Raw genomic sequence first — 21,160 nt, 5'->3', positions numbered from 1 at the left:
TAAAGAATCCAATAGAAAAATGGGCACAGGATATGAACAGGCACTTCACCGAAGACGACATTCAGATGGCTAACAAGCACATGAAGAAATGCTCAAAATCACTTTGCTCTTTTTAAACACTCCACTTTTTAAAATTTTTAGTTGTTTCTCTCTCCCATGTCTGTTACTATTCCAAGATTAATTCAGTTTATAAACCATTTCTTGACTTTTATATTGGAGTCCATGTACCAAAAAAATGGTGGGGTTTTTTTGCCTAACTTTTATCACTCAGGATAATTTGTTCTCATTGCATCCATGTTGTCTACTACTTCTTAAATTTTTGATTGCTCTTTAAGGATGTGAAAATGTTTTCTTGATATTGAGATGCAATCCATATTTAAATCTTTGATCTTCTTCAATAAGCGCCTCAATCATCTTCATTTTCTGCAAGAAACGTTGTATCATCTGCATAATATAGGTTGTTGATGAATCTCACTCCAATTCTAATACCAAATTCTCTTCATATAGTCCAATTCCTTGAATTATTAGCTCAGCATGTAGATGAAATAATTATGGATAAAGGATACTACTGTGATGCACACCTTTCCTGATTTTAAACCATGCAGTATCCCCTCATTCTGTTCTAACAATGGCTTCTTGGTCTATATAAAACCTTCACACAAACGTAGTATTCTGGATTTCTCATTCTTCTCCATTTTATCCATAATTTTTTATGATCCACAAGTAAATATTTTCCTCTGATATTTTCTGCTCTCAGCCAAGATCCTCTAATATCAGCAATGGTTTCCTTTGTTCCGCAATCTTCTGGCAGTTCCCTACTTCTAATCTTGTTTCCTACTTCTACTTTTCATACTCTTGACATATCTGTAATAAAGATTAGTGTTTAAGAAAGTCATCATTTTTATACCCTACTTCTCTGTATGAAATTCTGCTTTCAGGAAATAATGAACAATTCTTTTTGAGTCCAATTTAAGCTGAAATGCGATTTAAATCTCACAATTGGAAAATCATTGTTTAATTTCTTCTAGAAAATAGGATTGGGGGGTGGGCGGTTGCGGGGGAATTGTATACCAACGAAGGAATTTTTCTTTCACTTTTCAAAGAGAAGAGTGAACTGGGGGTGGGGGGGATGGGGATGGAGAAAAGTGCAACAATGAATGAATGGAAGTCCAAAATTTCTGTAAATGTTCATTAAAATTAATAAAAAATTCATTTAAAAAATAGTATTGGTGTTAACGATGCTTTAAGGTGTTAGACTAAGCTATTGCCTTCACAGGCTCAATGATGAATTTTAATTTTAGAGAGAGCAGTGTTAATGACTTTTTCCTGTAAGAAGTAATTTAATCTGTTTGTGTTTGATCAATTAAATTTGCTTATGTTTGATAGGTCCTAGTGAATTTAGCATCATTAAAGGATGCTGAATGCTCCCAGGTAGGCCCTTTTTTGTGGTGAGATACAATGGGAAAGCTTTAGCTCATGGAGGTTAAACCATGCCTTGGTTTTTAAATCCAGTTGGAATGTGGAGAAACGATGAAAGTTATCCAAGTGTTCATGTCTTTCATTTATATGGTCACTATAAGTAGCCTACAACTCAATGGTACTTAACAACAACAACAACAACAACACAGAGAAAGCTCAGTTGGCCTAGTGGACAGAAAGTGATGCTACCAAGTCAAAGGTAGGTGATTTTAATCTACAACCCTCAGGCCTGGTTTTAATTGTTTTTGGTCAAACATTCTTTTAAGTGGCATAGCACTGGCCTATTTGCTGTACAGAGATAATTTGTGGTTGCTGTGATGCTGAATACTGTGACACTGATGTGTCAAATTCGATAATGGTTACCCATGGTGGACAGTGTTTGGTGGAGCTCTCCAATCAAAACAAGCTTGGAAGCAAAGTGGCATCTACTTCTGAAACAGATTGCCTCCCAAAACCCTATGAACTTGGAGGAACGATGAACATTATAAACTGTTCAGGTCTTTTGTTCATCGGGTTGCTATGAGTCATCTATGACTTGACAGCACTTAACAATAAGAATGACAGCGATAAAAGGATTCAAAGGTAAGTATTACTTTCTCAGCTTCTAATTTATACAGATTTGTCTTGTTGTTTTGTTGTGTACTGTTGAGTGGGTAACAACTCATAGCTGATCTTTCATTGGGTTTTCAGAGGTAGCTAATTGCACAGAAGGAGATTGCTCATCTTCATCCTGCAAAGTAGCTGGAGAATTTGAACCACAGGACTTCAGGATTGCAGCATAGCTTCTTCCCACTAGGCCACCAGGATTCCTTATAATGTTTCCCTAAACTACATGAAACTGGGTGCAGCTGAGTGACTTATGCAAAGTATCCTAGTTTTTGCTGTTATTATGTGCCATTGAGTCAACTATGACTCAGAGTGACCCTACGAACAATAACTTTAAATTCTTCCCTATCTTGAGCAAATCTCAGTCTCTAAAATATCTATCCCCATGCCATAATCACTGTGTCAATCCATCTCATCCAGGGCCTTTCTCTCCCTTTCCTCACTGACCTTCACTTTTCCAAGCATGATGATCTTCTCCAAGTACTGGCCTCTCCTGGAAACACGCCAAACCATGTGAGATGGAGTTAAATAATCCTTGCCTCCACGGAGCAACCTGGTTTTGTCCTCTCCAGGGCAGACATGTTTGTTCTCTTGACAGTTCATGATATTTTCAATGCTCTTCTTTAGTACCACAATGCAAAGGCATTGATTCTTATTCTGTCATCTTTAGTCACTGCTCTGCTCTCAGATGCATAGCAAGTAATTAAGAAGACTAAAGCTTTGATAAGGTTCACCTCAGTCTTACATTGACATCATTGCTCCTTAGCACTCTGGAAAGATCCCTAACAGCAGACTTTTCCAAAGCAACTTGTCTTTTGATTTTCTGATAGTTGGTACCAAGAGTGTTGATTGTGTTCCCAAACAAGATGAAATTATTAACAACCTCAATCTGTTCTCCATCTATCATGATGCTGCCAATTGGCTGGGTGGTGGAAATCTTTGTTTTCTTGATGTTGAGCTTCAATCCATATTACAGACTGCAGTCTTTGACCTTTTGCAGCAAATGCTTCAAGTCCTCCTCAGTTTCAGTGATCAAGATCGTGCATCTGCACATCACAAGTTGTTGAGTCTTCCTCCAATCCTGATGCCACATTCTTTTTCACAGAGTCTAGCCTCCCTAATGATCTGTTCCACATATAGATTGAAAAGTTATGGAGAAAGAAAGAATACATCCCTGATACTATGTTGCATTACTGATCCCTGGATTTCATATGAGAACAATCACTGTTTTGGGATTCTCATTCTTTTCAATGTTAGCCACAATTTGTTATGATCTATACAGTCAAATGCCTTTGCATAGTGGATAAAATAGAAACATATTTTTTTCTGGTACTCTCTGCTTTCCTGGTAAAAGACTCAAAAGGTGTTATCAGATCACTCATATACAACATCTGTAAATTACAACTTTAAGACTTAGAGTTAGCCTTAAATTATACTAAAAGGGCCATCTGGCTCTTCCCAGTCATAGATGCTGAGACATAAACCATGCCACCAGCCTGTCACATTATATTGCTTTAACTGTATAACTTTGGGTCCTAAAATGTTTGCTTCTACAACTTTGTGCTTACTTGATGGAAGAGAGCTGTAACTAAACTATATATCTATTGGACCTGAAGTCCTGTTACATGCCAAAGAAAGAGTTGATTTTTGTCAGTCAGTCAGTTCAGGTCTTTGACATTCATTCTGGAGATTGATACCTACACCTCAGGGGTTCATTTTCTCAGGATATGGGAAGCAGTGAAAGAATTATACACTTGCCACATGTTCAATCTTAGATAATTTCTACTTAGTAAACCCTGCTCTTTCTTGCTTGATAGTGTGTTTGCTAGACTTCCATGCAATCTATCAACAATAGGAGGCATGGAGAGGTCATGACTCAGCAGCAAACTTTGCCGGAGGGAAAAAAGGAGCTTCAAATATGGTAAACATTACGTACTTTAGCACAATTTGGAATCCTCTTAGATGATAGCAGAGGAGTTCAAGAGAACAACCCAGGACTGAAATGCCAACAGAAAAATGACCTTCAGCTTACAGGATTGAGCGCATATCACCTAATTCCATAGGTACATGCATTGGAGAACCGCCAGCACATTACAAGTACTGCCCTCTCTGACTAATGCCTAGGGGAAAATATTAAGAAATAGCCACCCTAACAGAAAGTGCAATTGGTAAGCTTCCAAATAAACTGCTATTAGGTCAATCTTTACTCATATTTATTCTGCAGGACAGAGTAGAACTGCCTCACAGAGTTTCCAAGATTGTAAATATTTATGGGTGCAGAGGGTCACGTCTTTCCCCCACAGAGCAGCTACGGCTGATCTTTGGGTGAGTAAGCAAGTGTTTAAATCTGTATACCACAACACCCCTTTGGTAAGGATCAGGAATACAAAAGTAAAGACTCTATTCTCAACCAATTAAGGCTATTATGGAGACTAAAAGTTAAAGTGAAAAATGTTAATTGTGCTATAGAAACACAGAGGAAGAAATAGCAAGCTTTGTTTGAGAAACATCAGAGGGGAGTCCGCCAAGGAGGTGGCATTGAAGATGTGCCTCCAAAGGTTGGGTCTACAAGTCATTTGGGGAAACATCACATAGAACCTTCCAAGCTGCATTCAGTTAGAATACATCTGTTTCTTGTTGACCCAGGAAACTTTCCCCGGAAGCCTGGGCTTTCTATGCATGGTACACCCTTGACACTTGCAAAGGAAACATCTTGAGACGTTCCAGAATCCCTACACTCACAAAAACGAATTAGGATGCAGAGGCTGAGTAATCAGTCAGGCTTACTCACTAAGTACTTACTTCCAAACATGAGCCATGTGGTACACCTGGATATGACCAAACTCTCAAAGGCTGACAGTGCAAATGGCACCCATCCAATGTACTGCAGAGAAAGATGTTCCAGGATGCTATCAGGATTGTTCAGGGCTTCAGAAAGGTAATTGTGCTTTAGGGTAAAGAGGGGAAGAGTCATTGTTTCTATGGAAGATGACTAAGGATGTGGATGAGCTGGCTGCACATTTGGTTCCCTGGAAAACCTCTAGGTCATGCATGGGAGGAAGGTACAGGTGCCAGATCTCATGATATATAACCTATTGGGTATTGTGGTCCAAAATACATTGCTTTTACCTGAGAAGAATTAATGTGAATGTATCATTTATGCATTATCCTTCTAAATGTTTTATTTTTGTCTGAAAGTTGGACAATTAATAAGGAAGATCAATGGAAAATCAATGCCTTTGAATTGTGGCATTGGGGAAGAGTCTCAAATATTCCATGGACTGCCAAAAGAATGAACAAATCTGTGTTGGAGGAAGTTCTACTAGAATACTTCTTAAAGGCAAGGATGATGGGACTTTCTCTTATAGGTTTGGGCATGTTGTCAGGAGAGGTTTGTCCTTGGAAAAGAAGCATACTGAGAATGATAGGAAGACTCTCAAGAAAATGGATTTAAAAAATTTTAAAAAAAGAAAATGGATTGTTCTACAACCAGGAGAAGATAAAAATAGATGAATGGGACCTTCTAAGAATCAAATCCCTGTGCGCATCCAGAAACTTCTCCAACAGGGTAAAAAGGGAAGCCACAGACTGGGAAAAAATATTTGGTAATGACATGTCAGATAAGGGACTTATATACAGAATTTATAAAATACTTGAGCACCACAACAAGACAAAGGTAAATAATCCAATAGAAGAATGGGCACAGGATATGAACAGACACTTCACAAAAGAAGACATGCAGATGGCCAACAAGCACATGAAGAAATGTTCAAAATCCCTAGCTCTAAGAGGGATGCAAATCAAAACAACTATGAGAAATCATCTCACCCCAGTCAGAATAGCAAAATTTAACAGAACAGCAAGCAACAAATGCTGGCGAGGTTGTGGAGAAACTGGAACCCTTATTCACTGTTGGTGGGAGTGTAAAATGTTGCAACCACTGTGGATGGTGGTATGGTGCTTTCTCAAAAAGTTGCAAATAGAGATACAATTTGACCCAGCAATTCTACTACTAGGAATATATCCTAAAGAGATCATAACTGACATCCAGGCAGATATATGCACACTCATGTTTATTGCAGCTCTGTTCACAATAGCAAGGAGTTGTAACAACCCAGGTGCCCACCAACAAACTAATGGATAGAGAAGCTCTGGTATATTCACACAATGGAATACTACGCTGCATTGAAAAACAAGGAACTCATTCAATATTATTCAAAATGGGTGAGCCTGGAGGACATTATGCTGAGTGAAATATCTCAGATTCAAAAGGACAAATATTGCATGGTGCCACTGTTGTAAAATGGGACTGATATCAGGGTTGGGGTAAGACCGAGAAAAACTGGATAAATTGTGTATACTGCACTGAAACAGATGAGGGAGTGAATAATTTAAAAGCGATGTAAAATAGGGTCTTATGGTTATCACAAGAGTCCACAATTAAGGTTGCATAGTGGAATGTACTTAGGGCAGTGGGAGGGGTGCGGGGGGGATTGTGTACCAGGGAAGGAGTGTTTCTTTTACTTTTGAAAGAGAGGAGCGAACTGGGGGTGGGGGATGGGGTGGGGAGGGATGGGCGGGGAAAGAAGTGCAGCAATGAATGAATGGAAATCCAAAATCTCTGTAAATGCTCATTAAAATTATTTAAAAAAAAAGGAAAATGGATTGACACAATGACTGCAACAATGGGGATGAGCAAAGGGGAGAGTGGAAGGATGGCACAGGATATGACAAGGTTGTGATCTGTTGTTCATAGAGACACGATGAGTCGTAGTTGACTTGACAGCTGAACACCACCACCATTTATGGAGTACACTCATATGTTCTTGGCACGGTTTTAAGAACATCACTAATATATTTACACTTTCATGTTACCAAATCATTTGAGAATTCAGCTCGAATATTTCCCCATTTAAGAGATGAGGAAATTGAACTTGAAAAAGTTAAGCAATGTTCATGGTTGCATGGCCAGGAAGTGAGATAATTGAGAGTTAACCCAGGATCATGATCGAAACTCCTAGCTTTTAGCTTTTTTTCTTTAATTCTTCCTCAGTGAAAACTGGAGGATTATTATCAGAGTTTAGGTTAGAGAGGGGAAAGGCTAGCACTCCCGAGGACTTCTAGTGGGCTGGGCCATGATTCTCTGAGCCTGCCAGGGCCTTTGCCTCACTTATTTCCTAGACAGCCTAGGAGTTCATGCAGGGGCTCCTGACAGCGCCAGGCTTTCCCGGGAATCTGGTTTTTGTCCTTCACAGGATGATGTGGCCTGTGACAGGAATTACACATGTCAGGGCCAAATGCATGTTTCTAGAAATAGATTAGTTCAGGAAGTCAGATTAGTACAGTTTAAATAGAAGTGAAGAAAACTGAAAGTAAGATTCAGAGGTCTAATCTGTGGTTGAATCATGCACCATAATTAAGCCTCCTCATTTCCTACTCTTTCCTTCTTCATTTTGCAAATATCTCCATCTGTGACTCATCTTTTTTTTTCTTTTTTCAACAACACTCCCTCAGATTTTTTTTTCCTTGTCCTGCTATTTTTTTCCCATCCGTCTCCCTTTTAACTTTTTTAGGACGGTCCTATTGATTATCAAACTCATCAGAGTCAGGTGGAAATGAGAGTTTAGGGGGGAAAAAAGTAAGAGTCTATGTTATGTAAGTCAAGAGCCTAGTGAAACCAGAGGTGCGAATGTGTTGATGGTAAAGAGTACACTATATGCATAATTTAATTACATTTATATTTTTCTAAGGCTCTAATTCTTGGCTGTTGCTTGGTACTGTACATAACAAAATAAGACACAAAAAAGTCTCTAGGAATTTATAGGATCATAGTCAGGGTCAAGGTATAAAATAATATTTCATAAAGTCTGTGGTAGATACATACAATAATAATACAGATTATTACAGGAACTTTTAATTTGGCTCAGGAACTCCAAAAATTTTTTTCTGCTGGACACATGATATCCAGCTCATCAGAAATCGGAAGAAAGTAGAAAGTGAATCAGAATTGGGAGAAAGCAGAGAGATAAAGGATGGGGAGTGCATGAAGGGTATTTTGGGCACAGAAAATCTGCTAAGCAAAAGCACAGAGGCATGCAACCATATGGAATGATTGGAGAATGACGAGAGGGGCAATGCTGCCAGAAGACAAAATTCCAGGTGGCAAGAGGTAGGAGTGAGACTAGGGAGGCAGTAGAATCACATGTACAAAACCAGTAAAAAACCAGAGCCAGACTCATTACAGTTAAGTCGATTCCAGCTTACAGCAATGCTGTAGGATAGAGTAGAATGTACAAGGTTTCCAAGACTGTGAATCTTTATGGAAGCAGCCTATCTCATCCATCTCCTTACAGGACCACATAAAGGGGTTGTTTTTTTTTTTTTTTTGTTTTGTTTTGTTTTGTCTAGTTAAGGAACATGTGCTTTAATTATGAAAATGATTGGAGGACCACATGTTCCAGAGGAGAGAGAACTAGATAATGACATTCTTTCCAAGTGATCACCTGAACCTGTGAATCTTGTACAGGAGAGAGATGATGAAGATCTATACTGGACCCTCTTGTAAAAATTGAGGATATTGAAGCTATCAACATTTTGACAAAGAGATTGTCAATATCCTCATAAGGGAGGAGCCCAAACTTTTTCTAAGGAGGCTTGATACTGAGTTTTTAATATCTTAAAAGTAAAGTCTACTGTAATAGGAAGGTCAAACCTTCAAAGACTGATCTGTTGATCGGCTTCCCAGAACCATGATGGATATCACCTTACTTTTTCTTCTTTTGTCTTGGATTACAGGGTTTCTACAAGTTTTCCTTGCTTCAAGTAATTCAATACATCCTTTTGGGATCATATTCCCCTAGGCTGGCTGTGGCATGAGTCTCAGTCTTCCCAAATTTCTTCACTTTTTTCCCAACAGGACACCTCCCCATCTTCACAGCATTTAGTACAATTGTAATTAATGAATAAGGTCAGAACTGTCTGTTTAATATCTCCTCTTCCAGTAGTGACTTTTCTTAGTAGTGAATTTCAGACACTACCCCTGTTGAACTGATGCACTGGCAAGGAGAGGAAAGAAACGGATGAGACTGCTGAAATAGTGGGGACGGGAAGCTGACAGCCAGAAAGAGAGGCTGGGTGCTGGAAATTGAGTCAGATTATAACAGGGTTACTGCCTAATTAGAACTTCACTACTGACTCAGCTGTTACACTTCTGGACTTAGAGCTCTGTTGGGCCAGCATTTTTGGGTAATTTCTAAGGGTTTTTGAACTTTTGTATCAACTCTTTCAAGATGTGAGTTCCTCCAGCTGGTTTCAGCTACTGGGAGATAAGAAAAACAAAACACAAAACTAAAACCTAGCTGCCATTGAGTCAGTTCCCACTTGGAGCAACTCATGCATTTCAGAGTAGAACTGCTCTACCGGATTTTCTTCTCTTTTTTAAAAAATGTGATTTTAACAAAAGTTTACAGAAAGTTTGGGTTTTAATTTGTTCATTGTTATGCATTTTCTTTCCCCCTTTCCATCCACTTTTTTTTTTTTAAATTTAGGTTGTTTATTTTTCATTTCAATGAACATCTACAGAGATTTTGGGATTCCATTCATTCATTGTTGCACCCTTCTCCCCGCACAAACCCCTCCCCCCCCTTTTGCTCCTCTCCTTGAAAAGCAAAAGAAAAACTCCCTCATTGGTACACAATCCCTGCCCCGCACCTCCCCAAACCCCACCCCCTACCCCCAAATATAATCCACTCTGCAACCCTCATTGCATACTCCTACGATAAAAATAATGCCCTAAAATATAATACTTTTAGACTATTCTCTCCCCCATAGACTTCAATGCCGTAAACATCCACTTTTTAATGCACCTCTTGTTTCAGATTGTTGTCATGCATATAACATCTAATCATATATTCTTTTCAGACAGTTCTTCCTTTCCTAATAGAGTGTTCATTAACCATTTATTCTTTCCCTTTTCTCCCACCAACCCTTCATGGCAGTTCTCTTTTATAGCAGTGGTGTTATACAGTATTTGTCCTTTTGTGACTGTGATGTATCACTCAGAAAATTGTCTTTCAAGCTCACCCATGTTGTGTAGTGTTTGACAAGTTAACTGTTTTTCAGTGTTCTGTAATATTCCATTATCTGAATGTACTTGTTTCTATCCCTTCATTTGTTGATGAGCAGTTGGACTGCTTCTATCTTTTTGCAATTGTGAATAATGCAGCAGTAAGCATGAGTGCGGGTACATCTGTTTAATTTGGGGCTCTGATTTCTTTACAGTAAATTCCCATGAGTTTGATACCTGTGTCAAATGCTATGTCTATTTCCAACTTTTTAAGAAAGGGCCAGACTGCCTTCCTTAGCTATTGTGCCATTTTACATTCCCACCCGCAGTGAATGAGAGTTCCAATTTCTCCACATCTTTGCCATCATTTGTTGTTTGCTGCCTTGTTGGACTTTGCAGTTGTTGCTGGGGTGAGATGATATCTCATAGCTGTTTTGATTTGCATCCTTCTGCTATATGGAGATTTTGAACATTTCTTCATATGTTTGTTGACCATTTGAATTTCTTGTTTGATGGTGTATCTATTCACACTTTGTGCTCATTTTGCAATTCAGGTCACTTTTTCTTGTTGAGGTGATGAAGTATTCTATACATTTTAGATATGAGTCCTCTATCAGATATGTCATTGTCAAATATCTTATCCTGGCCTCTGGGTTTCCTTTTTACCCTGTTGAAGAAGTTTTTTTATTTGCATGGGAATTTTATTCTCAGAAGGTCTCATTCGTGTATTTTATTCTCTCCTGTGGTTTTTCTTACCTTATGTTTGCAAGTCTGCTCATGCTGTAGATTAGGGCTTCTACAGTTGTTATTGGGTTTTTTTCGGATGAATTTTGTAGTCTTTGGTTTTACTCCTAGATCCCTTATCCATCTTAAGTTGCTTTTTGTGTATGGTGTGAGGTGTGGCTATCACTTAAGTTTTCTCTAGATAGTTTTCCAATTTTGCCAAAAATATTAAAAGTGATGATGTTTAAAGAGGCTGCCATTTCCCCACTTAATTGATTTTAACTCTTTGTCAAAAATCAATTGACCATAGGCAGATGAGTTGATTTCTGGGTTTTCAATTCTATTGCATTGATCTCTGTGTCTGTCTTTGTACCAGTACCATGCTGTGTTGACAACCACTGCTGTGTATAGGATTTGCGATCAGGGAATGTGCTGTTTCCTAACATGTTTCTTTTTTAGAGTAGTCCTTTGCTTATTCAGGGTCTCTTTCAATTCCAGGCAAAATTAGAAATTGCCTTGTCTATCTCATTGAAGAATCTAATTTGTATCTATATTGAACTTGCCAATTGCCTTTGGTAGAATTGCCATTTTCATGATGTTTAGTCTTTTCATCCATGAGCATGGTTCATTCCTCCATTTCTCTAAGTCTCTTAGTGTTTCTTGCAGTTATGTTTTATAATTTTTTTTTCATGCAAGTCTTTTGTGTCTCAAGTTAGATTTGTTTTTCAGTATTTTATTTTATAATTTGCAATTGTAATCAGTATTGATTTTCTTAGCTCCATTTCTCTTTTTTTATAGAGAAATTAAAAAGATTTTTCTATGTTGATCTTGTATCTCACTATGTGCTGAATTGGTTGACTATGTCCAATAGTTTTTTTCTCTCTTAATCTTTAGGATCTTCTAAGTATCATATCATCTGCATGTAGAAGTAGTTTTACATCCTTTTTGGCAATTTTTATGTGTCTTATTTCCTTCTCTTATCTTATTGCTTTCATTAAACACAGAGGATTTTCAATGACTGAACTTTTCGAAGCCAGACCTTTCTTCCATGTTGCTTCTGGACCACCAGCATTTCTATTATATTGAGTGTGTAACCATTTGTACCATTAAGGGACTCAAAGAAAGAGGAAAAGAATAATTTTTTTGCACTAACTCCCACAGTGGGAAGGTGGGAAACAGCATTCTTCCTATATCTCTAACTCCTTGGAGTTTTCAGCTCCAAGTAGATATTTGAATAACAATATATGTATGATAGAGAAATGGAATACCAACTTGTTTTGTAAAGTTTAACACAAATTATCATAATAAAGTAAAAAAAAAAAGCATAATGAATTCTTAGTTTTGTCTCTCTAGTTCTATATCTTTATCCACACACACACACACACACACACACACACAATGTCACCATGGTACACTCATGTCAGATATTAAGTTTCATGACGGCAGATAGTGTCTCATTCCAAGTTTGTTGTTGTATTCCTGGTTCCTGGCAGAGTAAACACCAGACAAGGATACGTAATAAGTACTTAATAAATATTCCTTGCATAAATGGAAAAATGAGAGGATAAGCATTTTTCTATAATAAAGATATTTTATGTATTATTTATATACAAACCAAACTAGTTATTGAGTAGATGCCAACTCATAGAAACCCATAAATATCACAGTAGAAGTGTGTTCCATAATATTTTCAACCTCATGACTCATAGCTGACATTTTGGAAGCAGATGCCAATGTAGAAATTTTTTCCTAGATAATTCTACGTGTTCAGGAACAACTAACCTTTTGGTTAACAGCCAGCCATGTTAATAGTTTAACCCGTCCAAAGAATCTATAATAACTATCTCATTCACTCTCTGTCATTGCCACATTGTGGATTATGACTCATAGCAATCCTTTAATGGGTCTCTGAGACTGTACTGTACTCTGAGAAGAAACTTCATATATTTCTCCAGTAACAGCTGATGAATCTGAACCACTAGACACAGGAAGCTTTTGGTTAGCAGTGTAATACATTATAAAGTACATTTCTAGAATTCCTATAGTAACCATAACTCTAAAACTCATTGCTGGTGAGTTGGAACTGACTCATAGCTGAACCTCCATCAGGTTTTCAGAGGCAGAAAAATTTCATATAAGCAGATGGCCCAGTTTTCTTCCCAAGAGCTGTTGGTGGGTTCTAACTGACGGAGAAGGGTCATATTTGCTTTTGCAACTTTCTACGGACTACACCACCAGAGCAGCTATAACAATTGAACTAAAAACTCCAACTCATTGCCATCGAAAGAGAACTGAAACATAGCTGACCCTCCAGTGGGCTTTTAGGCACTATAAATTATACCGGAGGAGATTGCCCACCTTTCTCGCAGAAAGCCACTGGTGTATTCAAACCGCCAAGGAGCTGTCACCTTTGAGTTAGCAGCATAACTCTTTACAGACTAAGCCAGCAAGTGGATCTTCATAACCTGGACTTATTGGAATTTACCAGTAATTCCCAACTCCCTTCTACTGGATTGACTTCCATCCTCTGCTTGTTGTTATGTACCAAGGAGTCAGAAGCCACTCACAGGTAAGCCTACAGAGTTTTCAGGAGAAGCAAATCCTACAGAAAGAGATTGCCTATCTTTTTTCTGCAGAGAAGCTGTTGGATCCAAACCACGACCTTTGGTGTGGTTGGTGCAGCTTTTTTCCAGTAGGCAACCAGAGCTCCTTGCACTTCGGGCACATCAAGTCCAGTCTTCTCCCAATATGAATCTCAGAGTTTGGCAAAGGTACCCTAGACTGCTGAGATTATGGTTAAACCTTTTCCTGACTTGGAATCAATCAAGACAGAGCCATCAGTCTCCATATTGTCACCTGAGCTGAACACCATTGTGAGATCTGCACAGATGATATGAGTCAGTTCGAGAAGCCTTTAAGGGAGCGATCTAACAAGACAAACCTGTGAAGCCATTTCCTTCAAAATACAGAGAGATGAACAACTCCCTGGTCACGTTTAAATGTGAGTTGGCAGTGGGATCTATAGTCATGGATATTGTACAAGTTTGGGGTTATTTGGGATTTGAATCAGTTGTTTTCTCTGGCCAACAGTAGTATCAAAATTCTGGGGAAATATAGCACTGTTTTCAGATGGATTATCTATTTCTGACTTTCTGATTGCCCTAAAGACTCTTGCAGTTAGAAAAAGCCACATGGCAATCATATATCCCCCTTTTAAAACATGGTAAGCTGAAAAATCATATTATCTAACTCACTGGAAGTTTTCATTGGAACAAAGTTTTTTATTGGACGATTTCATCAGAAAAAAGTAAGTACTTTGTTGCTAACAATTACTCTTTTGAACTGTCTATGCTCATTTCTATTGAGTTGGAACTAACTCAACATAGCTCACTCACAGATGTTCAGAGATTATAAACTGCACTGGAAGAGAGTGTCCATCTTTCTCCTACAGATCTGCTGGTGGATTCCAGCCTCCAAAGGGGTGCCATTTTTGGCTTAGTTAATATGAAGGAGTGTGTACACACACTCAAAGATCCCAATGATCTCCTTGGTTCCTTGATTAATATGGTCTTACAGTACAGGCTTGTAAAGTTTTACTCCATAGGCTGCGTTTTGAAATTCCTGTAACTTGGGTTATTGGCAGTTGCTAGATTTAGCTGGGATTCATAATTCTCCCTGCTGAGAATAAAATTTGTTCTCAGAATAAAGCACATTTGATTCTTTCTGAGCTGCCAAAATGTGAAGTCTTGCGGCTAGGTATTTTGGAAAACTGGTAGGTTTTGTTTACACATTGTGGTCTTTCTTCAAATTTATCCCACATCCCACACTCCACAAGTCTAGGACCCCTTCCAATGTAATTGCTGTGGGACAAGTGCAAGGCGAAGGCTTCCGCACACTTCCCAAACCCCTCCCAAACCTCTCCCATTTTGGACTCAGACTGGGCCAGCTCTAGAAGAGCTTCCCCTGACTCTGGAAAAAAAAAAGAAATGCTGACCCACAGAAATACCTGACTTTAATTTACTCTACAAATGGGAAACTTTTCTTCTCTAGATTGGATGCAGGGAATTGTTTTCTATGTTTATAATTTAACAACTGCTTGAAACCTTTCATCTGAAAGTAATTTATACATGTTGGGCCCAATTATCTCAACATGCATAACGCTTACCAGTACTTTTTATCTTTAACCTTGGTGTGTGAGTCTCATTGGACAGGACTGTTATACTAACAACGAATCTTAAACAAAATCATAGAAGGACTATAAGGATTTGAAGTGTTGGATGATACTCCTTACTCAAGAAAGAGTACTATATTGGAAATGTGTTTCTCTGTATTATTCTTACACGAATGAAATATTTGACTGTGTTCTAAATTCAGCCATCTCATGTAATGTTCAACCAGTGGAGATATTGAATCATGAACACACTCTCACTTTGTACCTTCATTTTTGGAAGGAAGTAAAATGGCCCATCTGTAGTAAATGTGTCATCTTAATCTGGTGCCACCCAGCAGTCCAGGGCCATCTGCTGTGGACATTTGTTAGTATGGCTTATTCAATTAATTAAGTCAGTAAATATCTATTGAGTGCTTGTTCTGTGCCAGGCACTCTATAGATATGAGAAAGAAGGTTAGGAAAAAGCAAGAAGTGTCTAAACAGGAATTTATAATTCTGTGGAAGGTAATATGTATGGACAAAGCAGCTCTAACTTTTTTGGAAAATAAGCAATACTGTGATAAACAACACAAGGAGAAAAAAAAATATAGAACTGAGGGAAGATACAAGAAGAGCACCTGATCAAGATGTAGGACATCAAGGCAGGGCCTCCCAAATAAGAGGGAGGTAGGATGAGACATGACAAGATGACTGAGTGCTAATTAGGAGACGCAGAGATGAGAAGGATGTTCTGGGAAAAGAGATTGTAATGTGTATGAATGTCAGAAGTCACAAGTTTAAGGAAACTGAAAAGCCTGATTCAGCTGAAGGAAAGAGTTTAAGGTTGAGTGTAGTGAAAGATGTTACTGAGAGAGAAGCAGCAGTCCCATTAAGACTTCATTGACACTACAAAGTCTCTGAGGTGCACAAATGGCTTGTGCTTGACCATGCACCTGAGATGGGAGGTGTGAGAGGAAGGGTGGCCTGACAATTTGTTTCCATAAGGACTCCAGCATTAGTCAGAATTGACAGCCACAAATTAATTTTTTAAAAGTAATTACAAGGAATTTAGACACTTTCATGGAGGGAACAGGGAGACATGAAAGGATTTTATAAAAGAGACATGGTAGGAATTGAGTAAATTTTTGAAATGTTCATTCTGTCTGTAGAGTGGGAAACGGCTCAGGCAGGGATTGAAGCTGGAACTTTGCAGGTGTTGAAAAGAGGTATTTTGATGATTCTGCATTGTGGTGGTTACGGTGGAGATAAAGAAAATTTGTTTTATTTCAGTAACAATCAATCGGGTAAATCTAGAGTTTGATGTGGGAGAGATAGGATTATTGACAAAGGCAGGTGTTTGCACAGTGACCTTCCTACTATGATCATTGTCACTCCATACAGATACTTCTATGATTTTTTTCCAAGTCACTTCTTTCATGAAACGTTATTGTGCTATTCTATTCATCTCCAGCATCCTTAAATAGCTCTAAAATGTCAGACATAGAGATAATTTTGAATTATGTTATGAAATACATTAATGGAATGTTAAAATGCCTCAAATGGAGGATATCAAGCATAAAATAAATTACACAATCAATGAAAAATTGTTGTGGTTGTTGTTATGTGCCATCAAGTCACCTTCAACTCATAGTGACCCTATGTAGACCCAAACCTGCTCTATACCATGTCAATCTTATTGTCTCCGATACACCTATCTCTATTACCCCAGTAACTGAATCAATCCATCTCATCGAGAGTCTTCCTCTCCTGTACTGTCCTTCCACCCTTCCAACCATGACGTCTCTCTCCAAGGACTGATCCCTCCTTGTAACATGACCAAAGTATATCAGATGAAGCTTCAGAACCCTTGCCTCCAAGGAAGAGCCTGGCTTCACTGTCTCCAGGAGGAACTTGTTTGTTCTTCTAGCAGTCCATGGTATATTCAATACTCTTCTCCAGGACCATAGCCAAAAAGTATCAATTCTCCTTCTATCATCCCTTGTTATTATCCAGCTTTCTGATGCATAGCAAGTAATTGCAAAGACCATGGCCTATATCAGGCTCACCTTAGTCCCCAGACTGACATCATTGCTCCTCAGTACCTTGCAGAGGTCTCTGACAGCAGGCTTTCCCAATGCAATTAATCTTTTAATTTCCTGTCTGCTGGTACCAAGAGTGTTGATTGTAGAGCCGAGCAAACTGAGGCTGTCAAAAAAATCTCAGTCTCTTCACCATCTGTCATGATACTGCCAATTGGCCCAGTGGTGAGAATCTTTGTTTTCTTGATATTGAGCTTCAGTCCTTATTGGAGGCTGCAGTTTTTCACCTTCTGCAGCAAGTGCTTCAGGCCTTACTCAGTTTTTTTTAAAAAAAAAGTTTTATTAATAATTTTAATGAGCATTTACAGAAATTTTGGATTTCCGTTCATTCATTGCTGCACTTCTCTCCCCGCCCAGCCCTCCCCCCACCCCCAGTTCATTCCTCTCTTTTAAATGTAAAAGAAACACTCCTTCCCTGGTACACAATTCCCCCCCCCCGCACCCCTCCTACCACCCCAAGTACACTCCACTATGCAACCTTAATTGCGGACTCTTGTGATAACCATAATACCCTATCATACTTCGCTTTTAAATTATTCACTCCCTCATCTGTTTCAGTGCAGTATACACAATTTATCCAGTTTTTCTCAGTCTTACCCCAACCCTGATATCCATTACATTTTACAGCAGTGGCACCATGCAATATTTGTCCTTTTGCATCTGAGATATTTCACTCAGCATAATGTCCTCCAGGCTCAACCATTTTGAATAATATTGCATGAGTTCCTTGTTTTTCAATGCAGCGTAGTATTCCATTGTGTGAATATACCATAGCTTCTCTATGCATTAGTTTGTTGATGGGCACCTGGGTTGTTTCCAACTCCTTGCTATTGTGAACAGGGCCGCGATAAACATGGGTGAGCATATATCTGCTTGGATGTCAGTTATGGTTTCTTTGGGGTATATTCCCGGTAGTGCAATTGCTGGGTCAAATGGTATCTCTATTTGCAACTTTTTGAGAAAGTGCCATACAGCTTTCCACAGTGGTTGCCCCATTTTACACTCCCACCAACAGTGAATAAGGGTTCCAGTTTCCCCACAACCTCACCAGCATTTGTTGCTTGCTGTTCTGTTAAATTTTGCTATTCTGACTGGGGTGAGATGATATCTCATAGTTGTTTTCATTTACATCTCTTTCAGAGCTAGGGACTTTCAACATTTTTTCATGTGCTTGTTGGCCATCTGAATGTCTTCTTTGCTGAAGTGTCTGTTCATATCCTGTGCCCATTTTTCAATTGGATTATTTACCTTTATATTGTTGTGGTGCTCAAGTATTTTATAAATTCTATATATAAGTCCCTTATCTGACATGTCATTACCAAATACTCTTCCCCAGTCTGTGGCTTCCCTTTTTACCCTGTTGGAGAAGTTTTTGGATGTGCATCCTATTTAGTTTTAGCAAGCAGGGTTGCGTCATCTGCATAACGCACATAGTTGATGATTCTTCCTCCAGCCCTAATGCCACATTTCTCCTCAAAGAGCTCAGCTTCCCAGATAATCTGTTCTGCATACAGATTGAAAAGGTAAGGAGATAGGACACATCCCTGGAGTAAAACCCTCTCAGGTTTTTGAATCATTCAGTGTTTTGTTTCTTTGCTCTGTTCTGGTCCAAATAAAGGTTTTGCATAAACACAATCAAGTGTTCTGGGATTCCCATTCTTCTCAGAATCAGCACCAGTGTTGTGATCCACACAGTCAAATGCCTTTGCATAATCAAAGAAACACAGATAGACATTCCTCTGACAGTTGATGAATCTACCTCCAATGCTGATGCCACGTTTCTCCTCTTAGATACTTCTGGATAATCTGTTTCACGTATAGATTGAAAAGATAACAGGCACTTCACCAAAGAAGACATTCAGAAGGCAAACAAACACATGAAGTGTTCAAAATCCTTAGCTCTAAGAGAGATGCAAATCAAAACAACTATGAGATATCTCACCCCAGTAAGAATAGCAAAATTCAACAAAGTAGCAAACAACAAATGTTGGCAAGGTTGAGGAGAAACTGGTACCCTTATTCACTGAAAAATGATTAAGTGTAAAATGGTGCACCACTATGGAAGTCAGTATGGCGCTTTCTCAAAAAGTTGCATATAGAAATACTATTTGGCCAAGCAATTCCACTACAGGGAATATAACCTAAAGATACCAGAACTGACACCCAACTAGATATATGCACACCCATGTTTATTGCTGCTTTGTTCACAATAGCAAAGAGTTGGAAACAATCCAAGTGCCCATCAACAAACGAATGGATAGAGAAGCTGTGGTATATTCACACAATGGAATATATTATGCTGCATTGACAAACAAGAAACTCATAAAATATTGGACAAAATGGTGACCCTGGAGGACATTATGCTGAGTTTAAAATCTCAGTCACCAAATGACAAATACTGAATAGTGCCACTGTTGTAAAATAAGACTGATATTGGGGTTGGGGAGAACCTAAGAAAAGAGGGGATAAATAATGTATACTGCATTGAAACAGATGAAAGAGAGAACTGTTTAAAAGAAATATATGATTAGGTATTATTTTCATGACAAGATCCCAGGAAAAGATATGCATAGTAAAGTGGACTGTGGACTTAAGTGGGGAGGGGATTAGAAAACAATGAAAGAATGTTTTTCTTTTCAAAGAGAAGAGAGAACTGGGGAGAAGGAAGGGGTGGGCAAGAAGGAAAATGTGCAACAATGAATGAATGAGGAAAAAAAATTAAATGGGAAGAATATGCTGTAAATTTTTTTTAAATTGAAACAAAACAACCCCCGATATGGAGACAGGACACATCCTTGATGCACACCCTTACCAATTTTGAACCATGCAGTGTTTCCTTGCTCTGTTCTGGTATAGGTTTCACAAAAGCATAATCAAGTGGATTGGGATTCCCATTCTTCTCAGAGTTAGCCACGGTTTGTTGTGATCCACACCATCAAATGTCTTTGCATACTCAATGAAGCACAGACATTCCTCTGGTACTCTCTGCTTTCAGCCAAGATCCATCTGACATTAGCTATAATATTCCTAGTATGACAGCCTCTTCAAAACCCAGCCTGGACTTCTGGCAATTCTCTGTTGATATGCTGTCCCAGTCATTTGTGGACAATCTTCAGCAGAATCTTGATGTATGTCATAGCACTGATACTGTTTGATAATTTCTGCACTCTATCTGATCACGCTTCTTTGTAATGGGAAAAAATACATGTGTGACTAATTTTGCACATCAATTTACTTTACCTGAAGCTGTGTACTGTCTATGTTGAGATGGTGGTTTTTTTTTTTTTCACTGCTAGCAAGGGACAGAATGGAGGAATGAAGCAAGGTTTCTAAGTTTCAAATCCATGCCATCCCCATCATACATGAGCCCTTGGATTTTGGAGGCATCTCTTCTCTGAAGCTGCTTATCTGTTCAGACCACACTCATGCCCATATCTACTCCAATTAGGACAGTTGGGTTTTACAGTTTTCATGCAGATCTGACTTGACAAAAATAACGAAGAGGCATGGAAAGAAGTTTACAAAGTCCCACTTTTTAGAATGATTTTCTAAGAGACCAAGAAATGAGTGAGTCATTGCCTCTCAATCTCAAAAGACAATCCTTTATCCAGGTATAAAACATACAGGTTTAACACAGAGGTTATCTGTGCTAAAGTACTTTATAAAACTCAACTTACTTAAAACAACCATGAGATATCATCTCACCCAAGTCAGAATAGCAAAATTTAACAGAACAGCAAGCAACAAATGCTGGTGAAGTTGTGGAGAAACTGGAACCCTTATTCACTGTTGGTGGGAGTTTAAAATGGTGCAACCACTGTGGAAGGTGGTATGGTGCTTTCTCCAAAGTTGTGAATAGAGATACCATTTGACCCAGCAATTGCACTACTGGGAATATACCCCAAAGAGACCATAACTGACATCCAAGCAGATATATGCACACCCATGTTTACTGCGGCTTTGTTCACAATAGCAAGGAGTTGGAAACAACCTAAGTGCCCATCAACAAACAAATGGATAGAGAAGCTGTGTTATAGT

General features: G+C 38.6%; 1 pseudogene; it reads left to right on the top strand.

Moving 5' to 3' along the window:
• The window catches only part of LOC102846156, a 94,178-nt pseudogene that overhangs the window by 72,081 nt on the left and 937 nt on the right, over positions 1-21,160 (top strand).

The sequence above is a fragment of the Elephantulus edwardii genome, unplaced genomic scaffold, assembly GCF_000299155.1.
Source record: "Elephantulus edwardii isolate Elephantulus edwardi_28Jun2011 unplaced genomic scaffold, EleEdw1.0 scaffold00134, whole genome shotgun sequence".
NCBI classification, from domain to species: domain Eukaryota; kingdom Metazoa; phylum Chordata; class Mammalia; order Macroscelidea; family Macroscelididae; genus Elephantulus; species Elephantulus edwardii.
The sequence above is the reverse complement of the archived record's forward strand: the minus strand, read 5'-3'. Positions and strand labels throughout refer to the sequence as shown.